Below are 13,569 nucleotides of genomic sequence, written 5' to 3'. Positions count from 1 at the left end.
CGTGATCCTCTTGAAGTGTTCGCTTGACCAGCTGACTGTCCTCGCATATGACACGCAGGGCTTCCACCACTCGGTTCCTGAGGGAACAGCACTCGGCTGCAACTCAACCAAGCATGGGCTTTCCGGCTGACTGAGCTCCGATCACAATCCTGTGAAACGGAACTGCATCAGTAAGAAAGGTATGTCTATTGTCCCCCATCCCGAGGGATCTATGTCTAAGAGACCCGTTGAAGTCTATTTCGCAGTGGTGGGGGTTATTACTAATTCGTCCCCTCGTATTCATTTTTAGATCTCTGGAGCCTTTGATTTTTGCCAGTCCAAGTTTATGAAAATAGGACAATGGCTGATTTATTAAATGTGGGATTGCTTTCTCGTATCATATAGCGCAACCTCGACCCGAAGGTATTGGAGCGCTTTACATCAGCACCAATTTCAGTACACAAGGGCACATTATTTTGTGTGTGTTTTTACAAGTGTCCTGAGTTTTGACTCGTTGTACAGGGGCACTGGCACAGGTGGAGGAGCGGGTGGGGAGCCTACTAGTGACGGTGTTTCAGAGAGTTATTGCTTTGCATTCTGAATGCTGTTGACGCTGTGGACGGTAGAGGGCACCTGTGAGTTGTGAGTCTCCGCGAGGATGCCAGTAAACGCCGCCGCCATCGGACGCGGCCGTTGCTGCTCTTGCTGCTGCTGTTCGTTTTTTGCTTTTTCGCTGTTGCCTTTGCTGCCGCTCCCGCTGCTCCTGCTGCCCTCCCCCCCCCCCCGGCGATAGATAAGAGGGGAGAAAACCGGCCCGCCATTGGGTGCGGCCGCTGCCGCTGCTGCTGCCTCTTCTGCTTCTTCTGCTGCTGTGTCCCCCCCCCCCCCCCGGCGAGAGAGAAAGCAGAGCGGGGGAAGGGCGGGAGAAGAGCAACAAACTGATTAAAGAGAGGGCAAAAAAGCGGCAAGAAGTGGGCACTAACTGCTGCCCCTACTACTGCCTGCTCCCTTCGCTGTCCTTCACTGTTCGAGGCTGCAGGAACCAATATAGTACGGGCAATCATGGACTACTACGGTCGCAGCGTGTATGAGGAGCCATAATTAAGGGGAGTCATAACCGAGGAGACAGCCACTGCAGGCTGCACTAGCGCCGATGCCATTGCGCTCCCCCTTCATTCCATCACTACCGCTACCACTACCGCTGGAGACAACGATGGAAGCCCCGAGCCCAATATCAGAGGTTAGTCGCGCTGCCAGCGAAAGCAATGCAAGGGTGGGGTGATAGAGCACGCAAGCCAAGAGCCGAAGAACCCCGATAGATTGGCGTCCCGCACCTCTTTGCTCACCTAAAAACTTAAACTTAAACTTGTACTGGCGAATTGCATTCGTGACTTGCGACTTGCTACAGCGGCAGCCAGCGGCAGCCAGCCACATTGACAGCCACATTGACAGCTTCACGCCAGTAAAAAAGTCTTCCTGGGGGCGCTGGTGAGAGATAGTGAGCTCAGCTGCCGTTAGAGACAGCTGTAAAGTAAGAGCCCGGGGGTATGAAGGCCAGGCGGTTCCGACTAGGTCTGATCTCGCCGGTGGCCTCACCCTGTGTGATCCGCTCACTCCCCATCAGCTTCAGCTGTCAAGTTCTAGGCTGTCACCAGCTCTCGCATTTGAAACCACCCAGTTGGACTGACTGATGCCTATACATAATCCAACCACGCACCGACTAAAATGCGCACTAGGAGCTGCCTTCTACTGCAACCAACACACCGCCCTCACAAGTCTGCCAGGCGCCAGAAATCAAAACTGCTATATCCTCAGGCGACAGGTTGCAGTCGCCAATCCCCCTCTCGATTGTGCCCAAAGCAAGCGGAACAAATGGAAGAGGCTTCAGAATTTTTTCCTAGCACCCCAATGGGAATCCCTGAGGATAAAAAGGTCAAAAACAGTCTCAGCAGAGGCTTTGTGCAAACGGCGTTAACGGACCGCCTTCCGCACATATCAAAAGGGAAAATGAGCGGAATAACTGACATTCGAGAGCATTTTTACAAGATTGGCCAAGGAAATAGCGTAACACCTCAATTAGCATGCAATAAGACCTTGAAAATACAGCAGCAACTTATAAATTCGTCTGACCCCTCTAACCTACCGTCTCTGTACCCAGAAATAACTGTTCATCGTCAAGCCACTGCCTTGGTTCCCGGCACCAAACTAGGGAATGTACAGGACAGCTTTCCTCTCTCTCCCCGGTTATTACCCATTCCCCCCCTTATCCCAGACGAACATTGGATGCAGTCAAGTACAACTAAATTACCACTTGCGCTATCATCTGCGCTATCACCTACGCCATCGTCTGTTGTCTTTGTTACATCGCATGCTAATAGCCTCGCCATTGCAAATGACCCCGAGAAAGAAACCACAATGAGCATTGACAAAAAACTTGAACAATTAAATTCACTGATTGGAAGGGTCCAAAACAACGTGGGTGAAAATCATGCGTCCACAGCACACCTAAACCAGGAACTGCTAGCAAACATCACCCCACATTCAAACAATACGCATACCAATTGCATCTGTGAGACTCTGATAAAAAAACTCGAGACTCTGCCTGAAATAATGTCCGAGCTAATTGAAGATCTAAAGACAAGGCCACAAATACAATCGCAGAAAGTATGTACTTCAATTCAGCAGAAAACTAGTTTTGTCTCCAATCCCCAAATCCATGTAACACCAGTGAAATCTAGAACAACTTTCAACATCTTAGCTAGCCCCAGTAATGTTAATAACAGTTCAAAGAGAAGTGTGGCTCACTGGTTAGAGGAGGCAGACCCGGATGCTGAGATCAGACCCGGGACCAGGGTTCAATTCCCGACGCGGCAGGGTCTTGAGCAAAAAAATGTCCACGGACTCGGTAATTCTCGCTTCGGTGCCTACTCGAACCACAGGTTCACACTCTGCAACTCCGGGCAATAGCTTGCTTAATCTCCACTACGGCCCCCCGCGGCGGGATGCCTGGCTTTCACCTTGGGGACACCCAGTAGGGGCTATCTCACAGGGAAGAACCAGGACGGGTTCCCAATGCAAAGCGCTTTGAGACCTGGCGGTGATATTGCGCTATATAAAAACCTATCCATCCATCCATCCATCCATCCATCCAAACAGGTCCAGCAACAATTAAATATCGCAACAAGCCTTCCTCCTGATCAAGCCTTTGTCGCAACAAACTTTCCTATGCCTTTAAGCGAGCCCAAGCAAGTCCTGAAGGAAGGTACAACGCTGTCGAGAAAAAATAAGAAAAAACTGAAGAAACTAAATAAAGCTAATAAAAAGAATACTGCACTAATACAATGGCTCGGAACAAATGGGAGGAATATTTCGTCAAACAAGGTGGAGGAGCTAGACGAATCAATGGTCCCCTACAAAGGCATTGTTGAAAAATCAAAACCAACTCAATACCCTACACAGAAAACAATACACCTAAAGGAGGAAAAAGCACCTAAACATAACAGCAATATGAAAATGCCTTGTAGCAACCATCCGTCTCAAAGTGAAAAGTCCATTAAACCTGCCACTAAAAACTCTTCAACCACTACAAACAGAATAAACATGCCCACTGCTGAAGGCATGGGGCAAATAAAAAGAATCTCTAACACAGAAACACCAACATTAAGAGAAAACGAAAGCCAAACCAACAAAGGGGCCGCACAAGAGGAGGTCGGACCTAACAATAAAATATTTTCCCCTCAAGAATTTGCTATAAGCGCTCAGTTAATAAGTACCCACCCCTTGACTTTAAAGCAAACTGTCTTAGAACACCTAGAACATCATGTCAGGGAAAAGCCCCAAACAGATCCGCCTATTGGTGCCCCCAATCGGCCACATATGCATAAAGCTAATACTAATATACAGGAACCTAGCCTTCTACAGCGACAGAGCAAAAAAGTACTACTCTATCCAGAATATGAATCCCAGGGTAATGGGACATCCTCAATAGGGGAAACGTTCTAAAACTCTGCCAGAATTTGCCAGGCTTAGAAAACATCAACACAGCAGACATTGAAACAGTGGCTTTTATTGACCCAGCCTGGGGCCAAAAAAATGAGTCAACTCTGGTAATTTTTACCAATCCGGAGCCAGCGGCAATATTAGCTAAAAACTCAAAACAACTGAGTGAATGAGGTATTCGAGTAAGTTCCTATACGTCCCTCAACTATCCGTCCTTCTTAAAAAAAAAAAACTGAAACCCCGCTGCCCAACAATACGGGCTCTGACTTAAATGTGGAAGGGAGAAGACAGCAACAACAGCCGATGCTACGGGGCCCAAGACAGGAATTAAAAGCAGCACCCTGGATGGACACTCCACTTCAAGTAATCACCACAGCTGCAGGCGGTCCACGCAAGTGCATATTTAAATTAAATAAATCTCATGATTGGTCCTGGCTTTCTAAGGCCTTAGGGTAGTACACCGGCAAGTCAGTCAGAAGGTAAATCAAAATATGACAAAGCTCGATGCTTAAACATTTGCTCGTGGAACATTAGGGGCCTAACCAAAGAGAAAATGTGTCGCACAATTAAGGACCTCCAGGAGCTAAACGACATCCTTGCGATCCAAGAGACTTGGGCCTTGGAGAATACCATCTGGGAAGATTTCACTACATGCGAATCCTTTGCTATTCCCTCTGCAGTAGGCAGCCATGCATCCGGGGGCGTGTTGATTGCCGTAAAGAACTCACTGGACGCAAAATTAGTGACACTCTATAATGGGAAGGGCGATTATATTTTTCTCAGTATCGAATTCAAGAGCCACGATAAGGGGAAAATAAGGAAAAAAATCATCCTCGGTTGCATCTATCTCCACCCTGTAAAAACTCGCCGGGAGGCAACTTTAAACACTTTGATTCCCATAATAGAGGATCTGGAAGCTCTATTCCCAAATGATTTGTGGTTGCTAATGGGAGATTTCAACTGTAACCTAATGGACCCGGACCCAAGTCAATCCTTCCAAATAGCACTAGGAAATGAAGAGTGGGCAATTCCGGAGATGAAGTCTCAACACCAACGGAAGGAAGTTGGCGGAATGAGACTTGCAACAAAACTAAATCAATCTGGTCTGTGTGCTCTTAATGGAAGATTTCCCACCGATAATCCTGCAGCCTATACCCATATATCCCCTTTCCGCATGGCTACTTTAGATTACATCTGGATATCTCTTTTCGCCTTTCATCTGGTGCACCAGTTCTCGGTAACGCCATCTGCAGACAGCGATCATGCCATCTTAGTATGTAACATCGCCCTTCGGCCTCAACATCGCCCAATAATTCCCCTGATTGGACGGGAATTAAACCTTCAGAAGGTAAAAAACTGAGATGGTCCAAGGAGAACTGTGAAGTACTTGAAACAGAGATTGATAATCTTCTTTCCGAACATTGCCAAGATGGGGCTGAGTATTTGGCAGGTCCCTCCTGGGAAACAAGACTGAGTAAATTCAGAGACCAGTTGGCATTAAAAATAACAAGTAGCCCTCCACAGGTGCTCCCGGTTTCGACTATCTTGCTGGAGCAAAAACAAGCTGTAACTCTCTCAAAGAGTAAACTAAATAAGTTGCAACGAGCCCATACGTACAGCGAAAGCCAACATAAATCTCTGAAGAGCGACATATCAGCGGCTAGAAAAGTCTATAGGAAGGCCCGATTCGCCTTACAAAGACAGGAAGAAGAGCGTCATTGGGCAGCAGCCTTCGAGATAATTAAAACCAAGGATCAAAGGAAGTTTTGGAATTGGGTGAACGAGGCATCCAAAGCTGCCAAACCTCCGACTGTTACTAATATCTCCCCCGCTGATTGGGAGAAGTATGTCAAAGAGCTGTATACAACATCGGGCGTACCAACTGGCAGTAGGGGCGTTCAACTAACTCTAGACCAGCAAGTCAAAGAGGAAGACACGCCAAGTCCTATCAAGATAGCAACCGAAGAAATAGCTGCGGTAATAAGGAAAATGCGCTCTGGGGGCGCTCCAGGCCCCAATGGAATTCCAACACAGGTTTTTAAAGCTGCTGCACACAAATGGGCTCTGCTGTTGACTCCGCTATTCGAAGATGCTATACTGGGACGTACCATCCCGCGTAAGTGGCATGGATCACTTTTAGTACCTTTCCATAAAAAAGGTTCCCGCTCTGATCCCGATAACTATCGGATGATAGCTCTCCTCGATGTGGACGGGAAAGCCTATGCAAGCATATTGTTGAAAGAACTTACAAATTGGGTGGAATCGAATAATCTAATCCCCTTTAGTCAAACTGGCTTCCGAAAAGGCTGCCACATCGAAGACAACCTGATTTCGATAGTCCATTTGATGGAGACTACCATAGCTGCAAAAGGCAAATCCCTGTACATGGGATTTATTGATTTCCGCAAAGCATTCGACAGCGTTAGCCGTCCCAAATTATGGGGAAAACTGTCAAAATGGGGAATTCCGCGGGAACTATTAAATGCGCTAATAGCCCTTCACACGGACACATGGGTCAAGGTCAGAGTAACATCAAAATGGACCACCTCTAACAAAATTTTTACAAATAGAGGCCTTAAACAAGGGTGCACCCTTGCTCCACTACTTTTTAATCTGTACCTCGCTGACCTTCCGGAATGGTTAACTGGATCAAGATCCTTCCCCCCAGGAATTGGCCAAAGCAAAATTCAAATTCTGCAGTATGCGGACGACACGATTCTGCTAGACCAAACTCAGGTGGGCCTCCAAAGGCTGTTCAATTCTCTCGCCCAGTATTGTAAAAACAATATGCTCGAGATAAACGTAGGTAAAACCAAGGCGATGGCAGTATCACCTACGAACACAAAAAAGCTCCTGTGGTTCATAGAGGGGAAGCAATTGGAAACTGTCCCTACATACAAATACTTAGGTGTCTGGATTGACCACAAAGGTAGATGCTCGGTGCATATAACTGAGATGCTGACAGTGGCTCGCCGTCTAGAGGGAGTCTTTTTGAGAACAAAGAACGCCCTACATTCTCAGGATTTTGTCCCATTAATAAAACTGATTAACGCAAAATTTCTGCCCACAATTACTTTTGGAGCAATCATCTTTAAGGACAAACTGAATAATTGACTTGATAGAGCGCAGCCATCATGTTACCGCCGGGTCTTTCGATTGCCAAACTCGACTTCCCATGCCCAAATACGGAAAGAATTTTCTCTATCCTCCATGCGTTGAATTATGGCTGCAAGATTCGCTATATATTGCCTAAAAGCGAAACAAGCAAATTCCCATACGTTAAAGAGCTGTATATGGCTGGTCCTCAAAAACCCCGCTTCATCATGGAATAAATATCTAACGTTCTGCCTCAAATCGCTCGAAGCGGGGGATATATGGTCTTCTTCTCTGCCCAATGAAACGAAAGGAAATCTCTTAATTAAGCAAGCAAAAATCCTTTCAAACCAATCGGACACACAACTGGTGCTTAAGCTCTCCCATGGCACTTGGGCCGCCAAATTATATGCTCCAAAAATTCTTCCATCTTATCTTGCATCAGCAATGAAACCGTATATTACGCACCAGCTAATGAGATTCCGATTTGGCCTAATTCCGCTGAAAGCATACAAGTTTGGGCAAGGATATAAGATAGGAGCCTCTTCCCAATGCCGGTTTTGCAAATGGGGAGAGGGAAACTTAATTCACATTTTGTGCATTTGCCACCAATTGCGGCCACAAAGAATATTCTGGCTGAGACCAATTTGGCGCCTTCTTGGTATCAGGACATGTCAAGAAGCACTTGAGGAATGTATGAGGGGGGAATCGCCTCAAATGGCGACCCGCTTTGTTAAATTCATGACCGAAATTAATTCCATGACTTTTCCCTTTGTGTAATGCCTGAATTTAATTCTTTGCAAGTAATCGATCTTTGACTTTCCTTGTCCTTTTACTTTTCCTTCCCACCCACTTATTGTTTTAGTTTTAGTTTTTAACAGTCTCGAATGTTTCTATTACTGTCTTTCGTATTTTTGCATATTGCAATGATTTTAAATAATCGTGCAATAAAAACAAACTTTGAACTTTGAAACATTGACATGAGTTTTGGCATATTGTACCGAGACACTGTCACACTGATGAATGGGTGGAGCGCTACAAGTGGCACGTGTTGTGGCACATGGTACCGGACACTGCACGTGTGGGTGGGGAGCCTACTAATGGCCTGGGTTTTGGCATATTGTACACTACAGGGGCACTAGCACTTGTGAATGAATGGTTGGAGTGCCAAGGCGTGACCTGGACTTTGGCACATTGTATGTGAGCACTGCTCCTGTGCAGGGATAGGTGAAAGGCTTTCAAGTGGCCTGAGTTTTGGCACTATGTTCATTGGCACTGGCCCGTGTGGAGGATGTTTCATATGAACGACTGCATAAGTAAGTGCTCCTTGTTACTGGAGACCATTGTTGATTAGTTCGTATTAACTCTCCATATTACTAGTGCTGCTTTTTGCCTAATTGTCTTTTCAGCCACTAAACCACGTCCCTTTCTGAGTTTGGAGCCTGAGGGTCAGGAACCATGGTGGAGAGCGTTGGGTGGGTACAGGGTCAGAGGCCTGGTGGAGAGCATTGCGAAGGAGGGGGCCGGGTCAGGGTCCTGGTGGAGAGCGTTGGGTGTGTGGGTGGAGGATCAGGGGCCAGGTGGAGAGTGTTGGGTGGGTGCAGGGTCAGGGGTCTGGTGGAGAGCGCTGGGTGGGTACAGGGTCAGAGGCCTGGTGGAGAGAGTTGGGTGGGTGCAGGGTCAGGGGTCAGGTGGAGAGTGCTGGGTGGGTACAGGGTCAGAGGCCTGGTGGAGAGCGTTGGGTGGGTGCGGGGTCAGGGGCCTGGTGGAGAGCGTTGGGTGGGTGGGTGGAGGGTCAGGGGCCTGGAGGAGAGCATTGGGTGGGTTCAGTGTCAGGGGCCTGGTGGAGAGCCTTGGGTGGGTACAGGGTGAGAGGCCTGGTGGAGAGCGTTGGGTGGGTGCAGGGTCAGAGGCCTGGTGGAGAGTGTTGAGTGGGCACCTTATGCCCTGTAGTGATGGCTACTCTCTGAATCCTTCATCACGCCTAGGCTTGATTCTTCATGTAGACCGGTGGTTCCGGTGCGCGGGTAAAAAAATGGTGGGGAGCCACAGCCAACTGCCAATTAGGTCAAGGGAGCTACGGGTCAAAAAAGTTTGGGAACCACTGGCTTAACTACTAGAGCGCTGACCTGTTCCTCGCTCCCCACGAGGGCGAGTCCTCTCAGCTGTGCTCACTGGTCCTGCCCCGCCCAGCTCCCGTTCCACTGTTCGACATAAGTCAGGCTTCCCCACAGTGAGTTAGCATTCAATTCAATTTCAGTTTAAAAAAGCTTTAAATTTAAAATGCGATGGTCTTAGAAGCAGAGTAATTTTAAAAGCGATACATTCAATCATTCAAAATACTCTGGCTTGAAAAGACTGTGCAAACAAGCAAGTTCTCAGTTAGTACTCTCTGGTACCGTGTGTCTGACCTGTGTCAGTTTCTCTGATTCTTCCTGTTTCTCTTGTTAAGCCATGGCAGCTTCTTGAGCTGTGCAGGGTGTGAGCATCTTGAAGGGCAGCCCCAGCTCTATCCCTCCCACTCCCCCCAATGGATGCGCTATGGCTTAGCAAGAGAATCAGGAAGAATCTGATCTGATCCTCTTGTCACCATACATTGGGAATAAACAGACTCGCTGAAGAAATGTTGCAAAAATGTAACAGACTCACTCAGTAACCAAGAGTGACTCAGCGAGCCTGTCTGCTCCAACACTTCTGGAAAGTTAGGGAAGGATTAGCAGAATGAGCAGCTTTTACTCCCATGGGACCACCGAGAGCAAAGGAGATACAGCGGCCCCGGCTCAACCCGACCCCTTTCGAAGGACATTAAAATACACATGTAGCTGGGGCGGTCGCCGGGAGGATCTAGATCAGTGATACTCAAAGTACGGCCCGGGGGCCGCATAAGGCCCTCCAGGTCTTTACATGCGGACCCCCGGGCAGCAGCAGCACTGGACTGCCGTTTACTCGACTCAGCACTAACATGAAAAAAAACGTACGTATACAGCAAACACTTATTTAAAGGTTAATTGCAGTTAGGAAAAGGAGGTAACTAGGCCTTTAACTTTAGGAACACCTTCATTCTTAAAGGCAGCGATTAGATATACATGCTTTGTTTCCCTACCCCGACTTTACACCCCGCTGGCATCAGTGCGGGCTTCGGTCACACGGCCAGAATGCTAAGGAAGCCCTAGAGAAACTAGAGAAAACCTTAAAAGAATTTGATTTATTCACACAAACTTCTAAATTGGACAAATTAGCCAATGATATAAAATTCTTTGACAAAAAGAAGGTATACCCCTACCTAGCCGAAGGATACTATAATCAGGAATCAAGAGGTACATACACAACCAGAGGCAGGGGTGGGTACCGTAGATACAATACTTTCTCCAACTCCTCAGTCAGCAGTGGCTCGGAGACAGACCAACCATCCACTAGTACCGCGAGACAAGAGGGGGACCAGACTTTTTTAGAACAGGATCCATGGGTGGACCAACGTGTGCGGGGACGCCCCTGGGGACGACCCAGGGGACGTGGCCAAGCATCTTGGAAACAGAACAGGGGACTACAGACCTGGAACCAAGGGAGAGACAAACCAGGGAAACAGGTACACTTCAGACAGGAATCCCATGGCGACATATGGACACGCTCGCAACACTACAGATGGTAGACACAGCCACAATACCCAAACAAAGCAGCCCCTTAGTCAACTTATCCAACTACAATTTGACATGTGAGGAACAACGTGTTTTGGAAAAAGGTTTATCCTTTGTTCCAACTAGCTTACCTAACAGTTTCAATTTGAAATTGGAACTTTTTAAATTTTTCCGTAAGGTTCGCTTAAAATATCATTTTAATAAGATACCTCACACCAATGTGAACAGTAATACTGGCCTGAGACCACCCTCCACCTTTACCCCTCCAACACACATGATGCCACCTAGGATTTTAGCCTATGAACAAACGGTGATGGGAGACATCACCAAACTGCTCACAGACAGAAAATATGTCAAATACAACATCTCTAAAACTGAACGACAGGCACTACATAATCTAAACACGAATCATGACATAGTGATAAAGCCTGCAGACATGGGGGGGGCAATAGTCATTCAGGGTAGAGAGGCATATAAGGCAGAAATTCTTTCACAGCTATCCAAAGAGGGCAACTATAGGAAATTACCAAAAGACCCCACAAATGACATAGCTACACAAATCAGAGGACTAACTGATACAGCACACCAGGAAGGTATCATCACCAAATCAGAATGTGAATATTTAAATAATGCCCACCCCAGAGTCCCAACGATATACACTGTACCCAAGATACATAAGGGCCTGGCCTCGCCACCTGGGAGGCCGATTATTTCAGGCTGTGGTTCGATTTTGGAACCGCTATGCAAGTTTATAGACATCTTTTTAAAGCCCATTGCGGAATCTACAACTTGCTATTTACGAGACACCATGCAGGTAATCCAACTCATGGATGGCAGCATTTTCGATTCAACACAGGAATTGCTGGTAACCATGGACATTTCGTCCTTATACACCAGCATTCCTCAACAAGCTGCGATGATTGCAATTGAAAAGACCCTAGACAATAGAACACGTCCACACAGGGCCCCGACCAATTTCATCCTATCACTCCTAGAAATAGCAATGAGAAGAAACTATTTCATCTTTGATGGACATTTCTACGAGCAAACTAGTGGAGTGGCTATGGGGGCAAGCTTTGCTCCAAACCTTGCCATTATCTTTATGGACGCCTTTGAGCATAAATGGATCCTACATGATACCAATCCTACAGTACAAAAATTGTAGAATGGCGTCGATACATCGATGACGTGCTCCTCATTTGGAGGGGCACGCTGGAGGAATTAATGATCTTCCATACTTGGTTAAATGAAAGGGATGATAACATACAATTCTCAATTGAAAGTAGTAACAACTCCATAAACTTTCTTGACCTGACTATTAAAGAAGAAAATGGTGTTTTATATACCACACTCTTCAGAAAACCAACTAAAAAGAACACACTTCTCAGATATTCCAGCCATCACCCTCGCAACCTCAGGGATAACCTACCTTATGGTCAATTCCTGAGGTTGAGACGCAACTGTACCAAGAAAATTGATTACTTCAAGGAATCCGATGTTCTAATTAAAAGACTCACCGAACGAGGATACCCTAGAAGTTTGGTTAGGAAAGCTCGCAAAAGAGCATGGTTCAGCAATAGAGAGTCCTTACTAGAACCCAAACAAAAATCAGACTCCGCGGAAAACAGACTTATATGTGTCACCACTTTTAATACACGTAGCACTGAGATTAAACAATCCATTAATGCACACTGGCATCTTGTAGCGGAAGAGATAGGTATAACTGAACCCCCGATGCACGCCTTCCGTAAAGGTAGGAGTGTGAAAGATTTTGTAGTACACTCCATGTTTAACCAAAAGAAGATTGAAAGTCAAACATCATTATGGAACATTCCCCCTGTACTGGGCCATTTTAAATGTGGCAGTTGTAAGGCCTGTACAATGGTATCAGAACTGAAAACATGTACCTACAACAACTATACCCACACAATGCAACAACATACCAATTGCAATACGATGGGCGCTATCTATGCTATAATGTGCCCATGTGGCTTCATGTACATTGGCCAAACCACCCAGAAAACCAAGACCCGTATTCTACAACATTGCAGCAAAATACGCTGCAAGGTACAAGGGGCCCCACTAGTGGATCACTTTCTGAAATTCAACCACCAACCTGAAAGTTTCACATGGTGGATAATAGAGAAGGTTACAAAAAAACCCCGAGGTGGCAATTATGCCAAACTTTTAAGCACCCGTGAATGTCGCTGGATGCATCTATTTGATACTGTCAATCGCGGCCTGAACGATCGTGAAGAGGTCCTGAGACAAATGGTATCAATTCGGAATGGCTGAAATTCCAACAAAAATGTATTTACTCTGCCCACAATACTCACAGATTACCCATTCTGTCTCCCTTAAGGTACCTGCGAAGTGTAAACCAGGTATTCCATTCTATAGAATACAATTTCTCTTGCAGTAATGCTGTATACCACATTGTCTAGTATATGTAATCTCTATATTATGCATTGTATTGATATGTTATTATTGTATGATCTTGCGTTAATGTATTGTGTACTGTATAACATGTAACTGTTACACGACTTAGTACAACTGCTACACGATTTTGTATAACTGTATTTGCGAACATTTACTGTTTATTATTTTTTTTAAAATGATGTTTCTTCTAAAATGAACCAAGGGATTCACTGAGATGCGTCACATACCATGTTAACTGATTCGTTTTCAATATATCGTAATCCTTCATCACGCATGATGCGTGTAATTTAATTGACTGTTTGCCGTAATGGTGAGTCCCTTTTTGGTCTCCATAATGGTGAGTCCCTTGTCGATCCCTATGACGGACTAAAACCAAAAGTCCTTTCCTAATGTCAATTTTCGGATCCAATCTACTCCTATTGGC

Source organism: Lissotriton helveticus, chromosome 1_2 (assembly GCF_964261635.1).
Source record: "Lissotriton helveticus chromosome 1_2, aLisHel1.1, whole genome shotgun sequence".
NCBI lineage: Eukaryota > Metazoa > Chordata > Amphibia > Caudata > Salamandridae > Lissotriton > Lissotriton helveticus.
Note: the sequence above shows the minus strand (reverse complement) of the source record.